Genomic DNA, 24053 nt, shown 5'->3' with positions numbered 1-24053 from the left:
AGTGGCGTGAACGCGCAGCATCTCCCCTTCCTCCGGTCCATACGCTTCCAGTTGAGAATCCAGCTGTCAGTCAAAGAGAGCCTCCATCCCGACCAGAACCCTGACCCGAGACCCGAGCTTTTGTGGCGAGGCTTGCCGGTCCAAACGACAGCAGCAGCCCTCCTCTCCGCGCCGCGTGGGAACCCCCCCCCCCCACCCCCCGAACTATGGACCGGACCGACGAGACCGGAGTGAACCGGCACATGTGACATCCCCTCGACCAGCCATGACCCTCGGCGTCCGTCCCTGAGCCGCCTTCGGCGAGAGGACCCGGTTCCGTCGGTGCCAACATGAACAGACCATTGTCGAGCGGCGATGTAACGGACTGGGCCCGCGGGGATTTTGGCACCGGTTTTACGCAGCAGACCACACTGAGCTCCAGCTGGAAGTCGGGACAAAGAACGAGTCCAGGGAGGATGGAAATGGCGAAATAAAAACCCACTCCGGTGAACCACTGAGGTCTTTTGTTCCGCCGTTGGGATTCCAGTTTGGACCTGAAAGAGTCCAACACGACCTTCCCCCTCCTGAGAAGATCTTACACCCTAAAGCATTTTCACAGACTCGCAGAGCGGTAAGAAAACACACAAATATTAAATATTATTTTTTATTTGGTAAAAGTGGGTGACACCCTGGATCCAACCGAACCCGGGGTGAGAGTTACGGGTCAGGAACGCACGGTTTGGCGCGAGAACGCACATGAAAAGAGTCAGAAGGTCCGATTTATCCAAACCAGCCCAATGTTCTATTTTAATTTCATTTTTTATTTTATTTTCCACTATGTCTTTTCAGTTTTTTTTCCTTTATTTTGAAAAACCTACACATTGGTCGACTGGATCTAAATTCAACCCAAACATGGTGTGTAAGGATTCCCTGGAGGGTGTGTGGAAATGCAGCAGGACAGCAGGGGAGGCACGAGTCAACATCACACTCATAGTGGTTTTAGATTCATAGGTGCAATTGACTTGGTTTCATTCAAATTGAACCTTTCTTTCAAATTAAAATCTGTACTAATCTATAAATAAGTATGTATCGGCAAGAATCTGGAGAAATGATACTAATCACGATACCACAAAGATATCACAAAGATATGATATATTGCATTATTTTGCGATACTATAGAAACAAGGACATATTTGTGATATTGTCCGTGTCCTTGCCTCTGATAATTTAAAGACCACATGACTCTTGACGAACACATACATAATTTCACTAGTTTTGAAATCAAAAACTGTCCAAAGGTCCCCTTTAAAAGCGGCTCGAATCGATTGTATCCTCTCGTCCTCAGTCATGATCTCTCGGGATTTAATTGTTTTTTTTAGCTTAGGATGCTTATGACTGCTGCTATCTAGTACATTTGCAATACAGAAATGAAATGGCGTGAATATAAATGGTAATTGTAAATAAATACATTTTATACACACTGGATTTAAATATAAACAGCAAAAAATGTTTGATAAAGATAAAAATATAATTTGAAAGAAAAGAAAAACAAACCTAAAATACAATTATTGAAGTATTGTGGAATATACAGTATCGGAAAAAAAATATTGTTATACATTAGTGTATAAATAAATTTTCACCCCCCCCCCAATAATAATTCAAATAACCCCAATAATGAATATTAACTATTAATAAAATAATAATTTTAAATGTTCCTGAAATAGATGAATAATGAATAATTAAATTATATTTATTGTCAATCCATTCAATTTAAATTGCAAAATTAGATTCTGTTTCTGGGGAATATTAAAGTAAAGTAAAGCCAACATCAATGTCTTGCTCAAAGGCAGTTCTGATAATCATGAAATCACTTTACTCTCTAAGCTCCTCGTTTCTAAATAAAATTTTTTTTTTTTCAAGGCTTTTTATTTATTATATTTAGAATCAATTATGGGGTCATTTTTATTCAATTTTATAATTAAAACACATTTTAGTCACATAGAATCAAGTATAATTTACTTAATTTACCCTTAATGATTGACCACAAACTGCAACCTCCCACAAGAATGTATGTAAAGCCCTTACATTAAAACAAATAAACAGCAGTATAAAACAGAAATCAAACAATTTCCTTGTAAGAAATGATTTAAATAAAATGCTCGAACTTTTCTTATGTTTTTTAAAAAGCTTAAGATAAAATTTCATTAAAAAATACATTAAATGTTAAATGTTTATAGTTAAATGTTTTTCAGTGGCTGATGTGACGCACACAGAAATCAACGGTTGATTCTCTGCAATGTAATGTTAACATAAGGTGTTTATATATGTAGACAGTTGGAAATGACTGGAGTTATCATATGCTTTCACATGCTGCGGAACATTCCCGTCATAGTAACGGATTACCAGAATATTGTCGTACATATTTACAGATATGATGTTTTTGTAACTCTTTGTCTTCACCTTTTTTTCTAATAGCTTTAAAGTTCAATCTCAGTATGTTTGTGTTTGTTTTTTCCAAACTTGGATCAGAAAAATGTTAAAATTTAAAGCCTGAAATGGTGCACATGCAGCCGATACAGAAGAAGTCAGAGAATTAACTTCACCGTGAGACGTCTTAGTTCTAGCAACACGAAGTAGAAATCTCGCAAAGCAGAGATTTCTGTGAGATTGTTCATTAGACACTGTAGCTGCTAATCTTTGTATGAAGGGACGCTGATAATAAACTGATCCGTCGATCGTTGTTCAAACAATTATGACCTTCAGTATTTTTCATCATTGCCAGGATCGTGTAAACAGCACCTCTGATAAATTTAAGTTTTTATTTCCATTATATATTGACAATCTCAAGATCAAAGCAGACTTTATATGGATTTTCATTTGAAAATAAACCCAACATAATTTAAATTCTATTCAATTAAATCTTATAAATAATCCATTGATCCATTTATTATGGCTTGTTGGAGGTCCAGACTTTCCTCTTTAAAAACAGAATATGATGCCCAGAGTATTGCACTTAGAGTCTCTTCTGGTTGACTGATTTTCAAATCCTACACCTAAGGGGGAGTTCATACGCACAAAGCAAATATGCTAGAAATTCTGTTCATGGAAAATTGTTAAGAAAAAGAGTCTCTTAACAGCAGCACCAGATTCTAGATTTTGACATAGAGACCCATGTAAACGGTCGTTTTTAAAACCCTTCATAGGAATAAAAGAGTACATTTCTTTCAATATATTGAGGTTGACAATTGATTTGAGGAAGAAAGACCTAAATAAATGTTGAATTGCAAACACGTTAATGGCATCACCTGCTTAAATATTAACACATGTATTTGTTTATGTCGCATTGCTAGATTTATTTGATTAAATGCAGCATTTTTGCTTTTGGCCACAACTTGGTTCCATTTGGAGGAAAATCAGAGCAACAAAGATGTCCCAGTAGAAGAGAAACAGAACCACGAAGAAATTGAAATCAGAATTGAAAGCTTAATATAGACGTGTCAACACGTAGATGAAAAATTGAAGACATCATTCTCTCAACAATAAAGTAACCAGTGAACATAGGAAAGAAGTGTTTGAGGTGTTCAATGGAACAAGTCCAAGTCATGTTTCCTCTGAAGACTCAACAACAGAATTGTGTGATGCAAAAAGTAGCTACACAAGCGAAAACATCACGTACATCACACACAGTCGGAACTGGATTATCTGTGATGTGTCATTCATGGCTTTCAAGATGGCTGCCCGGTGCAACTGTATCGCTGCATTCTAAGATGCAATTTTTTGTAAACAACAGTAACATTTTTAATGTTTAATTCTTTCCATAATTCTAAAAGACTGTGGAACTAGGACTGTAGAAACGAGGGCCAGACAACCCTGTCCTTAGATACCTCAATTTCCTTGATCTAAGTGGCCCCTAGTAAGACACACTAGATAGTGATGGTCTGATGAAGCTTCATGAAGCACTGTCATTATTCTCAGAGTCCACTAGATGGCGGTCTCTGCACTATTGTCCTTGTTTTCAACAACTGTTCTAATGAAACATCAGTTCATTTTTAAACTGATGGCGCCACCTACTGACCTCTAAACAACATGACACTGTTTCATGAAGCTTCATCCGCACATCACTAACGCCTGTGGTGACATCACAATAATAATTTGAAGATTATTTAAAAAAAATCATAAAATATAGTTGGAATATTAATATAATATTCATTGTTTAAAAAAAATGATCATAACACACTGACACATGTGTTCTATTTTACTACAAACATAAAATATATTTTTTAGCTATATCATTTCAACGTTGAATTAAATTCTATAATGTTAACCGGAAAAGTCTTTGATTTGATGTAGTATAATGTAGAAATTGTGCTGAATAAATTAGGAAATATGAAAGTAGAATGTTTGACTTAAAGTGTAGTGAAATAACCCGACATTAGTCACTGTGACAAATCCTCCTAAATCTTCTCTTTGCTGCTCCAGCAGTGTTGAAAACATTCTAACTAAATGAAGAAGTGTCGTGATGAATCTGAGCAGGAACCAATACCTGAGCGCTCCGTCGTGTCCATTCATCAGCCGGGAATTTGCTTGCCGCACTTATTTTGAGCATTTCCGAGCCACGATCAGTTTTTTGGGGATGTAAAAAAAACCACTTCCGCGCTGGGGTCTTCCATCTCGGCCCACTTATGTGAACATTCATTCCTGAACTCCGTACGGCGGGATGAGGGCGAGGGAAGCTCTGACCTTTGTGCTCCTCGGCGCGAGCGAGAGCGATGAAGGGCAGATTCTGTGTGGCAGCAGGTGAACGCAGCGTCACTTGTTCTGCTCTTCATTTCATTCTTGTTTCTCTTCTGTCCTCCTGGGAGCACCACCAACACACTTAGATGTCATGAACCAGACGATATAATGGAGGCAATGATTGTTGCATTTACTATTATAGTTTGCAGCTGACTGTAGTAATGCTCACGACTTCTGACTTTTACAAAACGAAACAGAAAATGACATTTTTCTTATTTATTTATGTTTGCTTTGAGTTGGGAATGTACTACAAGTTTACGCAGATAAGCCATCATAAATAACACTAACTTTGTATGCTTCATTTAAGACCAGCTGTAATTGAGTTTTTCTGGTTGTGAACTTTGTTGTTCTCTCTCGGATGAACACAAACATACGATGATGGAGTATAAAGATGCAACCGAAACAGTTCTTGCTTCAGAGAGAAATCGGACGGGAATATGAGTATGTTCTGAATTTTATCTCTCCTTGTACAAGTAAAATGAGTGTGATTTTGAACCAACTCTGATACCTATTCTTTAAGTTTCTAAGTCAGTTTCTCAACCTGACAATATCTAACCTATCAAGATGCCAGTGTTAAAGATAAGATAAGGGACAGAGATTATGGATGCATGAACAGTTATACAATTACTTCCAATAAGTATAAAAACTATCGTAAAAGAGATAATTAAAATAGATTAAGCCTTATGTTACAGATTATTTGGTAAATATACATTTTTGTCTGGTTACCTTGACAGTTTAAAATATGTGTGATTGAGTTTGACACCCCTGAAAATCCCAGAAACTATGTTTTTATGTAGTGAACGAATAGAGTAGAATGTAAATTTCCCCACATTCAAACATTAGTTAAACAGTATTTTTTAATGAACTATAATTTATAGCTTCAATTTACAGCCCATCTGCCTCATCAAAGACTCAAACTGTAGAATTTAAATCTGGCTTCTAGAGTCGGAAAAGTACAATGCCTTAAATCCATTTTTTTGCTGTTACCAATTTTCTGCGTGTACAGGAATGGGCAACATAAAGTTTTAAAAATGTGGACGTTTATTAGGTCCACTGGAAAGGACTGTCGTGTTATTTAGAAATGCTTCTTCCTGAAGTGTAAATCTCTAGCTGGGCGATCTGAAGATTCACGAGGAACCCCATCAGTATAATTTAAGTGTCCACTAATGACTCCGGGAATCCTGGTCCGAGCCGGCCAGGACGTCCCGTGCTGAAAGCTTTATGAAGGCTCCGATGAAACACTGCGACACTGAACTCATAACGACTGGACGTATATATATGGACGATCAATACCAGCATGGATCACCATATAGTGCAGAAGTCTGTCGCTCGTCCAATTTGCAGTTAAGGGGCCGGAGAAAATCACTTTGGCTAAATGACGACGTTTCTCTTCAACCTTGTGCGGAGAAAAAAACTTGAGTCACACATGCATGAGTGTGTGGTGATGTCACCGCGCTGATGGCCTCAGAACAACCCCTTTCAACAAGAACTTCACCATGTAGAATTTTTATTCTAACTCTGTTTAGTATCATGGACTGTCCAGAGCGATATGTCAGAGCGCTGCAGAGATTCTCTCTCTGGCTCGGAACAGAAATGGAATCAAGGTGTTTGGAGCAGACGGGAGCTGCTGCCAGCTCTAATCCTCTGAGTGCGGCTCACAGAGAGGGAGATGTGTGTCTTCGTCTGCCAGCTTGACTGTCGTCTCTCCGGCCGACACTCTCCGCTTTGCTCGGCATGTCCTTGTCGCCTCTTCATGTGTCCGACATGAAAGCTACTGTTGATTCTGGTGTGTGCGAGTATCATAGTTGGATGGATCCGGCACCTGCCGCTGGATCTCTATCATTCTTTTGAGTGCTCGTGGCCATGATTATACTTCCCTGCTCTTATCACATTATAGCAAAAGCCAAGATGTGTCACCTGACCTGAAGTGTTTCTCTTTATAAATGCCCCCAATTTAGATTTTTACTTCATCAGTTTTGCCATGTTATTAAGCTTAAGTTCACTCAAGGTTAGTTTGCAATGTGAGGCAGCATCCGGGATGAGGATCAGCACCTCTCTAAAGTTTGAACACACAATCATGAATGATAACTACTTTATTGTACATCTAGTTTAAGCTAAACGGCTGAAATCAATGAGCTTCTTTGCTGAAACCATTTAATTCTAGAGGTCATCATTTAATAATCTAGCATTAACAAGGAAACTCTAATGACACATTTCCTATCTGAGGATCATTATATTTTTGTTAAAGCTTCACTTGGCAAGCTGGCGGAGCACACTGGAGTGTTTTGTCGCGGTCCGCCTGTACATAGACCTCAGCCTGTTAGGTTGCAGCTGCATTATGGCTCCTAAATGTACGTTGATTTCCACACAATTCAAGCTTTATTTTTGATTTTGTGAATAGACATGCTGTTCTTCTCCCACTTTTATTTATTTTAAATCTAAATATTTTCTATGAAAATCCCTTTATTTTCAATGAAAAACCTTAACGGTCATGAATTATCATTTTTTTAACATGGTCCCATAAAAACATAAAACAAATGCCAGAATGTAAAAAAGTTTAAACGGTCATGCCCACTGTATTTTCCCCTTGATTTCAATGAATTGTTATATTATTTGACAATGTTATACAATTATTACACCTTTTAAAATTGCAATATAAAATTAGAATGCATACAATAAACTGGAAATGGGTAAATTAATGTTGATCAATAAATAACCAGTTACCAATTCATATACAATTCACAAAATTAAACCCCTGTCATTGCCCAGGTTTAAAAAAACAAAACATTTTAAAATGTAATAAGCGTCATGTCCCCCTTTCTAAACCCTTACAATAAACAAAAGGAAATATTTCTAATATATTATGTTATATTTGTGATGTAAACTGTATATATTTCAATTTTCATGGGGGTCTTCTGCCCCCCCCCCTTCACCCCCTTTTTCCTTGACCTCACCCCAAAAACCTTCCCTGATAGGTCACTAGTCCAAATGATAATTTTTCATGAATGGTTTGGGAGTCTATAAGAATTTCTTACAAGCTACTATGTTTTGCTTCTCTTGACTTCTTTTCCACTTTTCAGGGTGAGTTCAAGTGAATAATAGATTCAAATAGTCATGATACATTAATAACTGAATTTATTGCAAGTCACTAAATTCTTGTATTCATTATAAAATAGTGTTATTTTTCTTTGGATGTAATTCACCGTCAACTACGCTTGAATATCCTGACCTGAGGTTTTATGCTATTTTAATGAAGCATATTTCAGTAATTGGTGGTCCAATTAAACAACAGACCACATGATAAATGCGTAGAAATGTTAATGTATTCACCGCTAAGTCGATGATTTTCTGGCCGAACGGCTTCATCTTTATAAATTCATGTTTGTTACATTAGTGTCAAATTAATTGGTACTGCACTGTGTAATTAATATTAATGAACTCCTGTTAAATTCACTCCAATTTTGTGGTAAGAGGTGCTTCATTTCTTTAGTGAAAACAGAAAACGTGAGCGGGTTAGGCGTCGTGACTCAGTATGACTCGAGAGGAAAACGAGCCCTGCAGTCGCCCATGACCCTTCGCCGCGTTGACGTCATGACACGTGTCGCAGAGTCCACGCCACGGTCGCCCGAAAAATGTTGAAAGAATGTGTCTGATTCATTCAAATCTCTCCACATGAAGTCTTTCTCCCACATTGACTAAAAACATTTGACTAAACAAACAGGAATAGATCAGATCTTTCCTAAAAGAAATTAAATTGCAGACGCTAAAATAGAAACTTAAAAATTGAGCATAATAAAAAAAAGAATGAAATAAGTCCATTGATGAAAAAGCAGAATTTTAATAAACACATTTATTTTACATCTGTACACTAATTAATATGCAAGTTATCTTTATGATATCAAAAAAAATGTGCTGCTTCTATTCACATTGTTGCTATTGAAACGTATTTTTAAAATGTATAATCAAATATATAAATTACTAAAAGTAAAATTGTTATATTTTAACGACATTTCTGTTCTTGATGTGTATAATTTTGCATTTAAATTCTTTTGTTTTGTTGACGTTGCGATCAAATGTTATATATTTTAGTTATTTACTTAATATTTCACGTAGTTTGAATTAGTTTAAATTGTCCTTTTCTTTACTACCAGATAGTAAATAAAGTTCCCTTTAAAAACATAAATAATAAAATAATAATAAATAAAATAATATAATAATAATATATTATAATATATTAATAAATAATAAAAACATATTTTCACCAATAATTGAGATGGTTCAAAAACAAATTGTGACACTTGCTTTCTAGTTTCACATTTAGGTTTAATCAAATTCTAGTATAATTAACATTTTAATTTAATGTATTTTTTGAGTCGATGTAAAAATGTTCTTTTTTTAGTTTTTAAAATGATTCATAAACTCTGTTTTTGTCTTTTCGAATGTCGTTCATTTATTATGTTGAATATTTATCTTCATTTTAATTCCAAAGCAAATGAAGCAAATGGCTGTGACGCTCCCCCGGAGCACTCTTGTGACTATTTGCCTCGACCTTGGAAACACGAGTGAAGGGTAATTGCGTCACAAGGCGGCCAGTGGTCATGTGACTGTTTGGTGGGCAAACACAAGTTGGAAAATAGTCTGTGGGTGAAATCAAACATGTGAAGAGATCTAGGCAGCCTGGCAAATGAAAACAGTCGTGAGGCTCCTTCCCACCGGGAATGTCACTACAACATCCCAGGATGAGCTCAGACACACACGCACACACACACACACACACACACACACACACAGAGATGTTCACGCTCCAGTCAGTGTTGAACATGCATATTCAAACTGAAGAGACTCATGAATCTCTGCATGCTGACACATTTACATACGAGCTGGGCTGTCGTGGCTCCGGCTGTGATTCAGGGTGACAGGGCTCACGCCGTCTCCCCGCCGGTCAGCTCGGGGGGGGCGGGTCCACAACCAGACGTACGGGAGTTATGGCCGTTTCCATCAGGGTCACTCGGCGATAACACCACCTTCCAGTTGTTTGCTCGGGGTCTCCTGTATTCAGTCAGAGGTTGAACATTTGGGCTTTAGACCATGAACCAGAAACGAGGTTGTATCTTTCTCCTGCTGAGCATTTCCACGCACCGTTTGCTCAGACAATACCGGGTCAGATGTTGCGACTACACAACTGTTTGTCGCTCTCTGCACACTAGACATTTAATAATAACAACAAAAGCTCTCTTTTTTTGTTACCTACTCTTTAGGATCTGCACTTAAGTAAACTGAGTCATTTTCCAAATCTACATCTTTGATGTATCAAACAGGGAAATTCCAGCATTTAGTATTTAGGGTTTTCAGTCTGTGGAAGTGTTTGTAAATATACTCCTTACTTATTGTCTCCTGACCTCTGGTTTGGCGCCAGTTCCTCTTACATTTCTTGTGCCATTGCTTTGGTATTTTATCTCATGAGTGAGTAATTGTTCAGTGAAGTTTTATTCAAGTTTTGTAGTTTAGATTCCACGACTTTTGAAGATCTTTTTGTTTCCATTTTGGTTAGTCTTCTTGTTTTTTTTTATTAGTTCAGGTTCCATATTTTGTAATGACCTTTTTGTTTACTTGTTTTAAATGCAAGTTTTAGTGAAGACATGTTTCAGTACCGATGAAGAAATGACACAAGGCCAATATATATATATTTTTTATTCTTTATATTTGATTTAAGTTTTCAATAAATTAGGAACTTATTTTTGTAATGCAAACACTGTTTATAATTGTACGTTTAATATTTTGTTAATTGTTAATAATTGTCTAATAGCTTGCAAAATTAAATTCTGTGAGAATTTAAATAAAAACATTTTTACACTTTCAATAATTCAGATTTATTAGGTTTTATTTGTTTTTCCCCCCCCATTATATTAAGTTTTTTTTACACAAAAACATCTGCCCATGTATGGGTCATCTAAGGTAAGGTAAGGTAAGGTAAGGTAAAACTTTATTGATCCCTCAGGAGGTCTCCTTTGGGAAATTGTTTTTTACCAATAGCCAGCAATTTTTCATAAACAATAAAAAATAATACATAAAAAATAAAGTAAGAAGAACATAAAGAGGAAGAACAAGATGACGCAATCTAAGTCTAAAGACAAAGACAAAGAACATAGGTCAAGGAAAAAAACAACAAAAAAACAACAAAGACAAAGATACAAAGACTAACATGGAACAGAACATCCAGATACTTTCACTCCACTCCTGCCCCCGAACTCAGAATTGTACAATTTAATAGCCCGAGGGATGAATGAGTCCCTGAGTCTATTTGTTTTGCACCTGGGTAGGAGCATTCGTGCACTCATTCTGCTTCTCTGCTCACTGATGACAGTGTTCAGAGGATGACTGTCATCATCCATGATGGACAGCAGTTTGTTCAACGACATCCTCTCAGCAACTGTCACCAGTGAGTCCAGCTTCATTCCAACCACAGAACCAGCCCTCCTGATCAACCTGTCCAACCTGTTGACACTCCTCTTGGACACATTTCCACCCCAACACACCACAGCATAGAACAGGACACTGGCCACCACAGACTGGTAGAACATGCAGAGGAGCTTCTTGCAGATGTTAAATGATCGAAGCCTCCTCAGAAAGTACAGTCTACTCTGAACCTTCTTATACACATGGTCTGTGTTGCAGGACCAGTCCAGTTTACTCTCCATCCACACACCGAGGTACTTATAGTTGTCCACTATCTCCACCTCGTCGCCTCTGATGGACACTGGACGTGGCTTTGTCCTGGACCTCCCGAAATCCAAGACCAGCTCCTTGGTTTTTGAGGTGTTCAGCTGCAAGTGGTTCCTCTCACTCCAGTCCACAAAGTCACGTATCAGACTCCTGTACTCGTCTTCGCTGTTGTCCCTGATGCATCCAACAATGGCAGTGTCGTCAGCATACTTCTGGACGAGACTCAGCTCTGAGTTGTAGCAGAAGTCTGAAGTGTAGATGGTGAAGAGGAGAGGGGCCAGTACTGTCCCCTGAGGTGCTCCTGTACTGCACACCATAGTGTCAGACTTGATGTCCTTCAGCCTGACATACTGTGGTCGATCAGTAAGGTAGTCCTTAATCCAGGAGACCAGACCAGGGTCCACATGCATCTTAGTCAGTTTGTCCTGCAGCAGAGTGGGTTGGATAGTGTTGAAGGCACTAGAAAAGTCCAGGAACAGGATTCTCACTGAACCGCTTCCTTTATCCAAGTGGGAGTAGGTCCGATGCAGGAGGTGAAGGATGGCATCTTCCACACCAACTGCACATCTATCGTGCATATATAGCTCTCATACAAAAAACATAAATCTATTCTCAAATTGTTTGCCCCCCTACATTATTTTTACAAATAAACATTCTAATATACATTTTCCATATTTCTCCCATTTATATTTGAGTTATTTCTCCCTCAGAATAATTTTTATAACAGTATTTTGAAAGGATTATAATAAAATGTCGTGTTTATGTTTTTTTATGTTTTATATTCAAATGTGAAAAAATGTATAATAAAAAAATCAATAAAAGGAAAGATAATAGATTATATTTACACATGTATTTTATTCCTTGTCACTCAAATATTTTTACGCTTTTTTTCTTTGTCCTGAGGACCCCTGACCTGATTTAAAAAAAACCTTATAATAGAGAAAATAAATCAGCAAAACTACATTAATGCAATTATGAGCTGTAATAACTAAATCAAAGAGATTTAGGAAACGAGTGTCACAGTAGGTGGAGGACGGTGCTGAGATTTCATTAAGCAACGTCACCTCTGTACCCACATACTGAGTGACCACAGAGCTCCGCTGTCACAGCAGAGAAACCCATCAGACTCCATGAGGAGATCTGTGCCACAGAGCTGCACATGGCGGAAGATCCGACCACGAGGCTCATGCCTGATTGGCTCAGCTTCAGCGGCGGCGGCCGTGCGGCGTCCTCCTCGCTCTTCGTCACTGGCACAGCTAAACAGAGCAGCCAGGTTCACAGAACCATGGCGGACCCCCTGTCACTGCCTTAGAAACACACTCTGGACACACACAGAGCTGGAGGGACGGGAATGTAGCTGAGGACAGGAACATCCAAAAAATAACTCCTGAAACGAGGACATTTTGCAGCTTTCTACGGCGCTTATGGGTCATGAATCATCGTAATCAAATTACTGTCATTTCATCAGTGCTGTGTCAGCGCTTTTTTCCTCCCCTCCCCTCTCTGACCTCCCATTGGTTGCAATCCCATCACACGGCTAATTATTCAATGGTCCACCAGTGTGAGCCACGTATTTCTCTCACTCAGCCAAGTGTCGTTTCACTCCGACAAATACAGGTCCTAAGTCACAGTGAACCAGGTAGGCAGAGGAATGGACGTAAACTTTCACGAGGAGGTACAGAAGAGCAGTAACGGTTATTTTTAGACCCACGTATACAGCCGGTCCCTCCAAACACCGAGATGTTGGGAGGTCATGTGGATGTTTACACTGTTGCTCATGGAAACCTCATTGTTGCGCCCACAATAATGGACCCAAGAGTTACTGGAGGACTCACTGAGTTTAATCTTAAACACTAACCACAGGTAAACCCACATTCGTAAATGTTGTCCGGGCCTGGTAAATACAACTTTGAGTTATAATCCAAGCATAAGTATTTTATTTCCATTACACAAGTCTTTTTTATTCATTTCTTCATTTGATAAATACCATGTTGTTTATCACTTGTTGACAAATCGGCCATTAGCAGCGATAACTTGTTAAGTTGAATAAATCGGAGACCATGAATCAAGAAGGTATATTTTTCATACCACAAGATTTATTCATGTTTACCCGGATCTGACAAGATGCCCTCCATTGGAAACGTAATACATGCATTAATTCACCATTACAATGTTTAATATTATAAATCTGTCCACACTCTGATACAAACTTTCGTATCTAAGCTCAGAATATGCATAGATATGTTTTTGGGGTGATAAATAGAACCACTTATTTGATCTTTCTTGAATGTTGCAGCTAACACTGTTTTCGATGAACCTAGCTAGCAAGTGTGTGGTGATTGGTTGACGGGGAGACAACCACATTAAATGTAACAATTTTTTTTATCAACACTTGACAAAAACTAAGAATCTGACCTGAAACAACTAAAAAACAGAAGAATGAAGATTCATTAGAATAAGGCTAAGACTATATAAAAAAATGAAACCTAAAAAAAGCAGACAACAACTACAGTTTTCCGTCAGTAAAGAGAATGATAAAGGAAATTTAAAGTATGCAAAGAATCAAACTCCGAACTATGGGGCGAATCTAGCAAAGTTCAATGAGCCAGAAAAGAGTTCATATTTATTATTCCTAATGAAAAAGTTGATACATGTAACGTTTGAGAAATCAAAGTTACCAGCATATACATTTGGATGATTGGACACAACAGACTGTAACCAGAAAGCTGCCGGTTGGAAAGACAGAACAAGAAATTGATCCTTATAATGAATACCTTTTGTTTCATATTAACCTATTTGAAAGCTAATTGAATATTTGAACACAAAAGACACTGTTTTTGTAGAACCACCTATTTGTCAATATATGTGTTAGTTTCACTCATATTTCTATACTGCAACATGTGACTTGTTAGTGGCCACTTGGGGCTACTGGAGTTTAGGGCTTCCCTCACACAGAGTGAGGCCAACCTAACAAGTGACACAGTAAACATGAGCAAGAATCAAGGAGACGGTAACCGACTCAGACGTGGGCTCTGTGTTTCGTGAACAAGGGAATCTCCTGCACATACAACCTGTCAACTCCCTTTTGTCACGATATTTTTTACGAGCCCAAAAAAAAAAAACCCAACTGTTTGTCTTTTTTTTACCCCTCTTGTCCTGTTACATCACCGGCATGTGATGTGTCTCACAGGACAGTCCTCTCCCCTGTCCTTTCCTCTGTGTCTCCTGAGGTCATGTTGGAACAAAGTAACATTCATACATGACTGGACTTCCATGGCCACAAGGCCTTAAGATTTTCTGCGCTGCATGGTGTGATGGGGAGGAAAAGCCTACAGGCGTGCGCAGATGCTCTCGTGCTAGTATTTTAGCCCTGATAGTAGCCTTACAGGCTAACACTTTGAGACTCTGTGTCTGGAAAAAAAAGAAGGAAAAAAAAGATTGACTTGACAGAAATGCTCAAGGGCTGACTTTAAATAGCTTTGTGCTGTTTCCGTTTGGTCTTTGTCACTGTTTGTATTAGTCTGGGCCTTGTCTGCATGGCAAGTGTAATTCAAGAAACAAGTATGGAGTCCTGGAGAAGACAGAAAGTGTACAAGAGGAGAGCTGGGAGGTGCACACGTGTTTGCTTAGGCGGTGACGGAGTGAGTGTATATGCACAGGCTGTAGGGGAGAGGAGCAGCACGAGCAGCCGGCCACCCTGGATTGGACCTTTCTATTGCTACTGGCCGCCAGCTTTGCACGAGTGTTGAAGCAGTCTCCGCCTTGCCATGTGCAAAAACTAAATGCAAAAACAACAAATGATACTTCAGGTTATCTTCACACTTTTTTTTTCTCCTGGAGAAAGTCAGAGTCAAAAGGAAAGTCAGAGTCAAACGCCTACCATTTAAAAACAATATTTAATTTATTTTCTGTTTTCATACCTGTAATGAAAACAAGAATATATGTCCTTCTTTAAAAAAGAGCTGAAACATCTATAGTGCTTTACTAGAGTCAAAACAGTTTTCTATGTGGGTCAAACATCGGCTTTGTTGTGCCAAGAAGCACGGCCTATTTCAGTGATAGCTATCAGCGAAATTTGAGTGATATGTGGATCATTTTTGAGGAACAAAGACTATGTGATGATAAGAGCAACTAGATACTAATGACTGCGGCCATATTTACAGTGTTTGAATCATTACGTTCAGGAAACGACTATAACTCAGACTTGTTATGTGGACATTGTTGGCGTCCAAAACCCACACTAGTTATATACAAATGTAAACTCTGTTTAATCAACTTTGATCAGGCCTGACAACTGTCCACTGAGCAGCTTGCTGGCAACTTAGCAAGTTTGTTGTGCAGATTTTGTTGCACCTCTGCTGCATTTATTTGAGCAAAACAAAATGGGTTAGAAAGAAATATAATGAAAATTTGGACAGGGTGAAAGCACTGACATTTTGAAAAGTCGTGACTCATGAAGGATAACCTTCTATTATTTTAACAATGTTCTTCACTGTCTAACTATTTCTAGATGACCTGACGAGACCGTCTGAATGCCATGTGACCATCAAACTTCTTTACAACAGTGGTTCAGGGACAGTGTTTTCATAAGAAGTGCTAAAGAAAGTACTAGAAACCTGCACAATAGGAGCCTTTCTGTAATCTTGTGAACAGATTCTCTTCCTAGTGTATCCACCTGACCCTAGGGGGTGACAAATACTGTATTTAAAATCTCACAAAAAGAGGCTTTAACATGTCTTAACTCTTTCAATCTCAATAATTGAAGTGATATTTTTATACGTTCTACACAACATGTATTATAAAGCCTAATTTGAAATCCAAAAAATGTGCTTATAACCTTCAAGATACTCCAGACAAACGGAAATGATCCTTGCTGCTGATAATGTTTCAAAAGAAATTGAGGTTGCTGTTATCTTTGTAGTGGCTTCCGGAGAAGCAAGAGAGTTAATACCAGAAAAGAGATTAGTGAAAACGATGCTAAACCTGAAAATAACTGTACATGTAGATATCTGAAATGTGGCATTATTATTGTACTTCTACTAGTTTCATTGAAACTGACTGAATACAAAATCCTCTGAGAGATTATTGGATTTAGTTTGGTTGCTTGCACGTTTAAGAACCCAGGACTGGCTTCAGATCCGCTGGAGATCGAAATCCAAGCCCTGCCGAAAGCAAACCTGTTTGATAGACCGGAGAGATGTAGTTTAACACTGCAAAATGGCTGGAGGAGATTTTGTTTTCTTCTTGAATTTGTCATGAGTGTTTCCTTCTCCTGCCCAATTCCCTCTCTACCCATTTCCCTCCGCTTTGCTCCTGCTTCTTTGGCGTGTTTTGTTGAAAACTTGATTGCGAAGTTCCGTCAGCATTCACTCGCCATCTGCTGGATTTGGCAGGAAATGTGAATCAATTCTTTATGCTGGCAGCTTCTACTTTCCACTTGTTTTTCTTCCCATCTCCATTTACTTTCCTTCTGGTCTTCAGCATCTTTTGGTCCCATGACCAACACTCTTGTTATTTCTCAGTACTTTTTTTTTAAAATATACTTCATACAATAGACCAAAATGTGTTCGAATGCCACAGATCCCTATAACAGATTCTTCCAACATTTTCTCTCCAAAATGTAGCCTATATCCCAGTTTCATCGGGCAAGAGGCAGGGCAGCCCTGAAACGGACGCCAGTCTTTCACAGGACACACAAAGACTCACAACCATACACACACTCATACCTACAGACAATTTCAACAAGTTCCTAAACAACCTCTGTATGTTTTTGGACTGTGGGAGGAAACTGGAGTGCCCGGAGTAAACCCACGGGACATTGGGAGAACATACAAACTCCACACAGAGAGATCACAGGTTGCATCCTTCAGGACCTGGAAGTGAACCGGCAACCTTCTTGCTGTGAGGTGTAACGATAATCACTTGGCCACTGTGCGGCCATTTCAGGATATTTCACATGCTTAAATTGATGACTATTATTACTGATGAATTAACACACAATAATGATATTCAAGGGAAATGAGCTGCTTGGAGGAGGTCTGTGGTCAAGCTGGTCTTGAACCTTTTTTTTTGCCTCATAAATCCTACATACTGACAACAACGTTTTCCTTCATGAGTTGTGACATTTGTCGAAATGATTTGTCAAATGACCAAGGTTCAGGGATAGAGGGGTAACTAAAGTAAAAATATAATGTTTTCCAGAAACCCACACGGAACAAAATAAGACTCTCTGGGTTCTTCACAGGAAAAAGTCAGGAGATAAATAACAAAACTTTTTATTAATCAATAATAACCGAAGAACTCTCTCTGGATTCTACACACAAAATGTAAAATACATACAGTCTTGATGTTTTATTTAGCTCTAAGAAATAATGGTCTTATATTTTTGTCACGCACGAGCAGAAAATAAAAATGAGTCTCTCGTAATGCAGAGGCGGATTCCCAGAGGACGGGAAAATTGACAGGAACATTTATCTCATCTTGTAAACATGTGGACTGTGACAGTGAGCGACACTTATTTTCGACTTCTCTATGTACTCTGACGATGACGGTCTGTCTGCTTGTTTTTGCTACTCAATGGCTCAACCTGCCTCTAATAATTATTCTCCATCTAGTTTCCCAATCTTTTCCTCGTCAGTGAGCAAACTCAGACAGAAAGTTTGTGCTCATTAGTGCGTCACAGGCGGATTCATTACCGTCGACCTCCTGATGGTCTCTGCCTCAGAGTGTGTCTAAACCTTGGCCCGTCCTGCAGATCTGCTCATCTCCTTCAGCCTCCTCTGCTCCTCGGGGTGCACGCAGACACAGAGCGTTATCAGTCAGATGAAAGTGGATGATGTCTGATGAAAGCTGTGCACTGACATTGACTTATTGCTGAAATGTCTTAGTCTAATAGCTCGGGAGATCCTTGCTCTGTGTCACTTATGCCGCTGCCAAGGCTGCGTGCAGCTCACAATGACACCCCTGTGGGACAGACGGCAGAATGAGGGTCAGGGTCAGTGACTGCCAGCATATTTGGATGTTTTTTTGCAATTGCAAAAAAATGCTCCGGAGAGTCCCGAAGATAGATGCTTAACCTCTGCTTGTGTCTAATAGAGTGTGAATTTGGGGATTTCACGGCGAAACAAACCGCATTGGACTTGTCAAATAGAGTTTATTTTGTGCCCATGACTGAGATAACAGCAACTAGCAACAAAGGTCTGTTGAAAATTCAAAGTGTCTAAAAATGTAAATGTTTGCAACTGGCCTTGATCATGAATGTATCAAAGTCTCTTTTTATATGAACTGCAGGAAATGCCTCTTCGCTCATGTTGACTGTGTTTGAAGCTTTATAAACACTTCCTGCGTTCAGAAACAAACCAGGACCGAAACTATTTGACCTTTTGACCTTCTCAGAATCAGTTTCCACCATGATACAAACACAACCACCCTGTGTACGTCTTCATGCTAGTGGTAGTGTAGTTTGTCACAAAACAAATGCTTGAAAGTGATTATTGGAATTGACAAGTTGAAAAACAACTTTTGATTTGATTAAAAAAGATGCTTGCTTAGGTCTTCTTTAAGCAAAATAAAATAAAATCTGGCCTTATGCTCTTTATAGATTATGAAGCAGACACAGATTTTTGGTCTTTAGCGTTAATGGCTTGAAAAAAACATTGTTAAATCATCATCTATAAGATGATTAAAGTGGGTAAGTTGTTTGGCTTTGGGGGAAAAACAGACCTTGAAGAATAAAAACAGAATTGTCCTGAGGTTGTCCAGTTCTTAGTTCTACACCTGAGCATTATTACGTCACAAGGGATTTTAAATAAAAAGTGAAACTTCCTTCTGAAAAAAAGCGATAATTCAATTAGCTAGAAATTATTAGGAATTTTGTTGAATAATTGTGGCAATATAGTAAACAGAAACCCTCATCTGAATGCAGCTGCACTCTCAAAATGTATTAAACATATGTAAATTTGTATGTTTATTATGTATATATAAAAAATATATTAGAGACAAAATGTCACTTTACTGGTACTGACTATGAGTATTTTTTTTTCCTTGAAAGAAATACATGCACGTCCATCGGTGTAGTCTTATCACTCAGGAATCTGGAGTAGCATAAATATAGTGACATTTTTTAAATAATTTAAATAGCATGTAGATGTTAGGTGCCTGAAAAACACATCGGCATAATGCTGTATTAGAGTGAAGGTTTCTCTGCAATACATTTGTCTCATTTATGGTATGTGTATTGTAGTTGACAAGCTCATTTTGTCGAGAAGCCACAGGCCACTAGTTTTTTTAAATTATATTCTATTCAGTAAAATACCTTGAAAGTAAACGTTTTCTCAAAGCAGAAACAGTTTAAATGAATAATACAAAAACATTTTCTCGTTTTTCTTGTGTAAAATGAGAAGACAGCAGACCTCGCCATCCATCCCTCTGGGTATGAAACGTAAGTGCTTACGATTTCATGTCGAGACGGAGATTGATTAGGATCAAGCAGAGTTCAAATAACTGGTGAGAATCTTTGATGGTGCTGCCTCTCTTCTGTGAGAGTCTTTCAGTCATCTGCAGAAAACAAAGTGTGGCTGCAGCATCACCTCATGTGCTGCCACACAACCCTTCTGCTCTGCTCTTTTGTCCTTCTTAACTCTTCAAATCCCCTCCCTCTGCCACAGGGCAACACATCTCATTACACATTTCAGACTAATTTCAGCAGAGCGTGATGAAATGATTGACACGTTATCAAACCCTAAATGGACGTGGTAATTTAACACGCTCTCCAGGGCTAATAACAAACTTGACCGGTTAAGATCAAGAGGCTTTTAGCTAAACACACTCATTAGGGATCCGTCTTTCAAAGTTGTGCCGTGAATATCCCAATTTTAGTTGCGTTTATCATCAAACCCTTCGACACATCAGAGCGAGATGATCCTTTGTCAGGGCTCTGTTTGGAGACAATGGTGCATACAGGCAACAGAGTGACAGTAATACCCTCTCCTTCATCTCCCTCCCTCTACTCAACACTCACGCGCCTCACAAATTTGTCTTAGCCGTGCCGGTCGAGTACCTCTCTACTGAGGTCAATCCGGCTGAGATCGGAGAGCCATTATCTTCACCTTGTCGTAAATCAGCGCTCCAAGCAGCTCCCGTTCCCTCCAGCTGGTGAGCAAGTCCCTCAGAGCCCAGGAAAATCTACCTCATTTGTAACTGACAAATGTTGAGGGTCTGACGTTCCATATCAGCAGATCTGTGGGTGATTACTTCTGCCTTTTTGCTGCTGGAGATTCCACGCTGTGCAACCAGGATATAATAGTCTCCATGACTACTTGTAAAGTAATCCCTGCAGATAGTAATGCTTCACTAACTGAGGATCAGCTCTGTCCAAGTGAAAATGTTCAACCTTCTCTTAGAACAAAATAGCCTCAAGTTACAACAAAACAATCAGTACTATTAGCTTCTACAAGTGATGGCTTTGTAAATAAGTATATCTATAAATGGCACTTTATATTTATGTCAGTTTGTTTTCCTCACTGGTGCTACAGGGATCTTACAGAGCTCCACTTGGGCACAAAATGACCACCTTGAATTCTATATCTGGACTAATCCTGATTTTTTGGTGCTAACTACACCCTTATCATTAGTGTACAATAGTATGAATGGGTTCATTTTCTTCGTCTCATTCCAAGGGACGTTTCAACTAAATCTGCAAGTTACTTTTAAAGGTCGCACACTCAACAAAGTTTTTTACCTACTTTTAGCACTTAGCTTCGTTTTTCTGAATCTCCTGTGATCAGTCGTGCAAGAATAATAAATGGCCAATAAAATATTTAAAACTAAATGCCATGGCTTTTGCATTTTTCAATCAAAATATTCTCGGTTGCAGTTTTGTAATCTCCGAAAATCACCCGGTAATTCAGCTATTAGCTATTTAAATATGAGTGATGGCCTTATGGGGTTTCATGAAACAGTGTCTTCATCAACCCCCTGCTATATTATCCTTGGCTCTGAGTCACCAATTCAATAAAAAAAACATTATTTTAAACTATGCCCCACCTAATGAGCACTATTTTTTAAAGAATTACATTAAGACAGAAATCATCAAAAGAATGTAAAGTAAATAAGACATACAATGGAAATCCAACCTAGCAACCCCAGGGTTGTATGACAATTAACGAGTATGTAAGTAGATGTGTTTAATGTTGAGGGTTTCTTTAAAGGTTTTGAATATATCTGCTCACCATAGAGTCATCTATTCAATAAAAAACATGTCTGTCACCCCACTAACTGATGTATTGTACTGTACTTTAAAGGCAGTCAAACTTAGTCAATAATCAGATAAAGGTTGTGTTGCAGTTTCCCCTTCAGATCAGTCAGTTGAATATAAATGAAACTTTTAAATATATGAAATTTAAAATTGCCTTTGCTGTCAGAATCAACGGCACTACATGTGGGCAAAGGAGACTCGAGCATGAGATCCAGGTGCGAACAGTAAATGTATTTAATCAAGATACTGTGTTTGACTGCAGCCTTGAGGAAACAGTTTCCAAAACCAGCGTGTCTCTCCTTGTACTCAATGTTTAGCCAGCGGGTTTCATTTTCTCATCTGATATATTCCAAAGTTAAAGACCTTTAAATGTGACCCCTTCAGCAGAAATCTGAACATTTTATTAAAGTTAATTTTCATATTACTAATATGTGCTGTGAACGGGGCATGGAGCCTGAGAAAATGGCTCAGTTGTGTCTTTTTACTTTACCTTCATTTCTCCAAAGACACACATTAGTTTCTTTGTTGTTCCAAAGATGTGTATATTTGTATTGTTGTTCCCAGACAACTATTAAACTAGATTGTATTTTATCCTCTTGTATAAATATAAATTCCAAAAGTAATTGTAAACCTTCCTAGGCTGCGACGTTATATTTCAGTTTTCCACTAAATGTCTAATTGAAACATTCTACTCAATGAACACCCTAAATAAGGTGTATATGAATTACATACTAAATTTGCCCTTTGAAAGACAAAAACAACCAGTTTCAAAAAGCGTAAACAATGCATAAGTGCCAAAAGTGCAGTTCATTGAATGTCCACTTGAGGCTGGCTGCAGAAAGTCCGGAAGTCTCATACATACCCCCCCCCCCCCAAAAAAATCCCATGCTCCGCCCCTTGACCGTAGTCTGGCTCTTCTGTTTCTGAAAGTTTGTATACACTTATTTTTGGAGCTAATTGTTTGTTGTCCAGAGGAATCCATTTTTTTTTCATACAGGGACACATTTGATGAAGTTAAAACAAGCAGCGGCCAAATACGAAGACATCTAACCAAGAGTTGTCTCACTCAGAAAGTCTAACAACACAAAATCTCCAAGTTCTTCAAGGACAGAAACGTCTTTTTTTTAGGAATTAGCATTGAAACTTGCATCGCTTTACTTTGTTTTGTTTTTTCAATGTCTTTGGATGAATAATACACGTTCTAATGACCATCTAGGATGGCATAAAATCTGCCGGGCCAGGTTTTGGACACATTAATGCTGACACCATCTTTAGTATTTCAATATTTATTCCTGAAATATTCGATTAAATACGTTCATCAGCAAAAGTGCTGAATGTTTCACGATGAATAAGAGCTGGACGGAGCATTTGTGCTGAGAGAGATGTTGCCATTGCAATACAGATTAATTAATACTACAGTTTGTTATGATAAATCTCGCTTCAGCAGATGCACTTAACGCAGATTTATGACTTTCTAACAGCTTTGAGACAGTCTTGTGTTGTCACAGCTGTGGCTTTTTTTTAAAGCTTCGCTGTTGTAAGAAATTGTGCCTAATAAGGTGTGGAACAAACTGAAGTAAACATTATAGCTCTGAATCAGCCACAAAAGAAACATTAACTACATTCATACACACATTAAATAATGATAATGAATGTTGGTTTCATAACATGAATAATTATATTCTATTACTTTATATCATATCTAATTTATTGGTCACATTTTTTATTTTTCTCCCATGAGATTATCGTTTTATTTATCAGTATATGGACGATTATTGTCAATAATAATTCAAGTTTCGGTTTACCGCTAATTATATAGCCAGGTGCAAACACAAAAGCCCAATTGTGCAGCTTGTCGTTTATCTTGCTTACCTATGGGTGGTCAGGTCAGGTTACCTGTGACAGGTGTAACACTCGGGTGTCAAGTACCTGTTAGGACCTCTAGAGAGCAGTACAGGTGTTTTTAAACGCCTAAATAGCTTTGTCCTCGGTGACACATTTTAATTGTGAATGCTGCGTCACAAAGAACGACTCATTCCTTCTCTTGTGTTGAGTATTTTTTTTAATTTTTATAACGTTAATCATTAATGTCAATGAAAAATGTCAAGACGTCCATGACAACTTAAAAATAGAATACTTTTCATCTAATACACCAGGTTTCATTCCAATAGCTCTGACTTATTTTGTGATTGACTTTAGTTGTAATAAAACATAAATATATACTTATTTATCAAAGGCAAGCTTTAATTTTCATCCTTGGGTTTCGAAAAATAAATATAACGTTCATTTAATATATATGTAT

The 24053-nt window shown here is 38.2% G+C and overlaps 1 protein-coding gene across 1 annotated transcript in view; it reads left to right on the top strand.

The window, feature by feature from the left end:
• The first annotated feature begins 296 nt into the window (after positions 1 to 296).
• gjc1 (gap junction protein gamma 1) overlaps positions 297 to 24053 on the top strand; it is a 46082-nt gene continuing 22325 nt past the window's right edge. Inside the window, exon 1 of the mRNA XM_087810003.1 lies at positions 297 to 610. The gene's annotated coding sequence lies outside the window, so the exon portion shown is untranslated. The remainder of the gene's footprint in view (positions 611 to 24053) is intronic.

Source organism: Callionymus lyra, chromosome 15 (assembly GCF_982586985.1).
Source record: "Callionymus lyra chromosome 15, fCalLyr1.hap1.1, whole genome shotgun sequence".
In the NCBI taxonomy this organism is placed as follows: Eukaryota; Metazoa; Chordata; class Actinopteri; order Syngnathiformes; family Callionymidae; genus Callionymus; species Callionymus lyra.
Note: the sequence above shows the minus strand (reverse complement) of the source record. Positions and strands in the feature narration are given on the sequence as shown.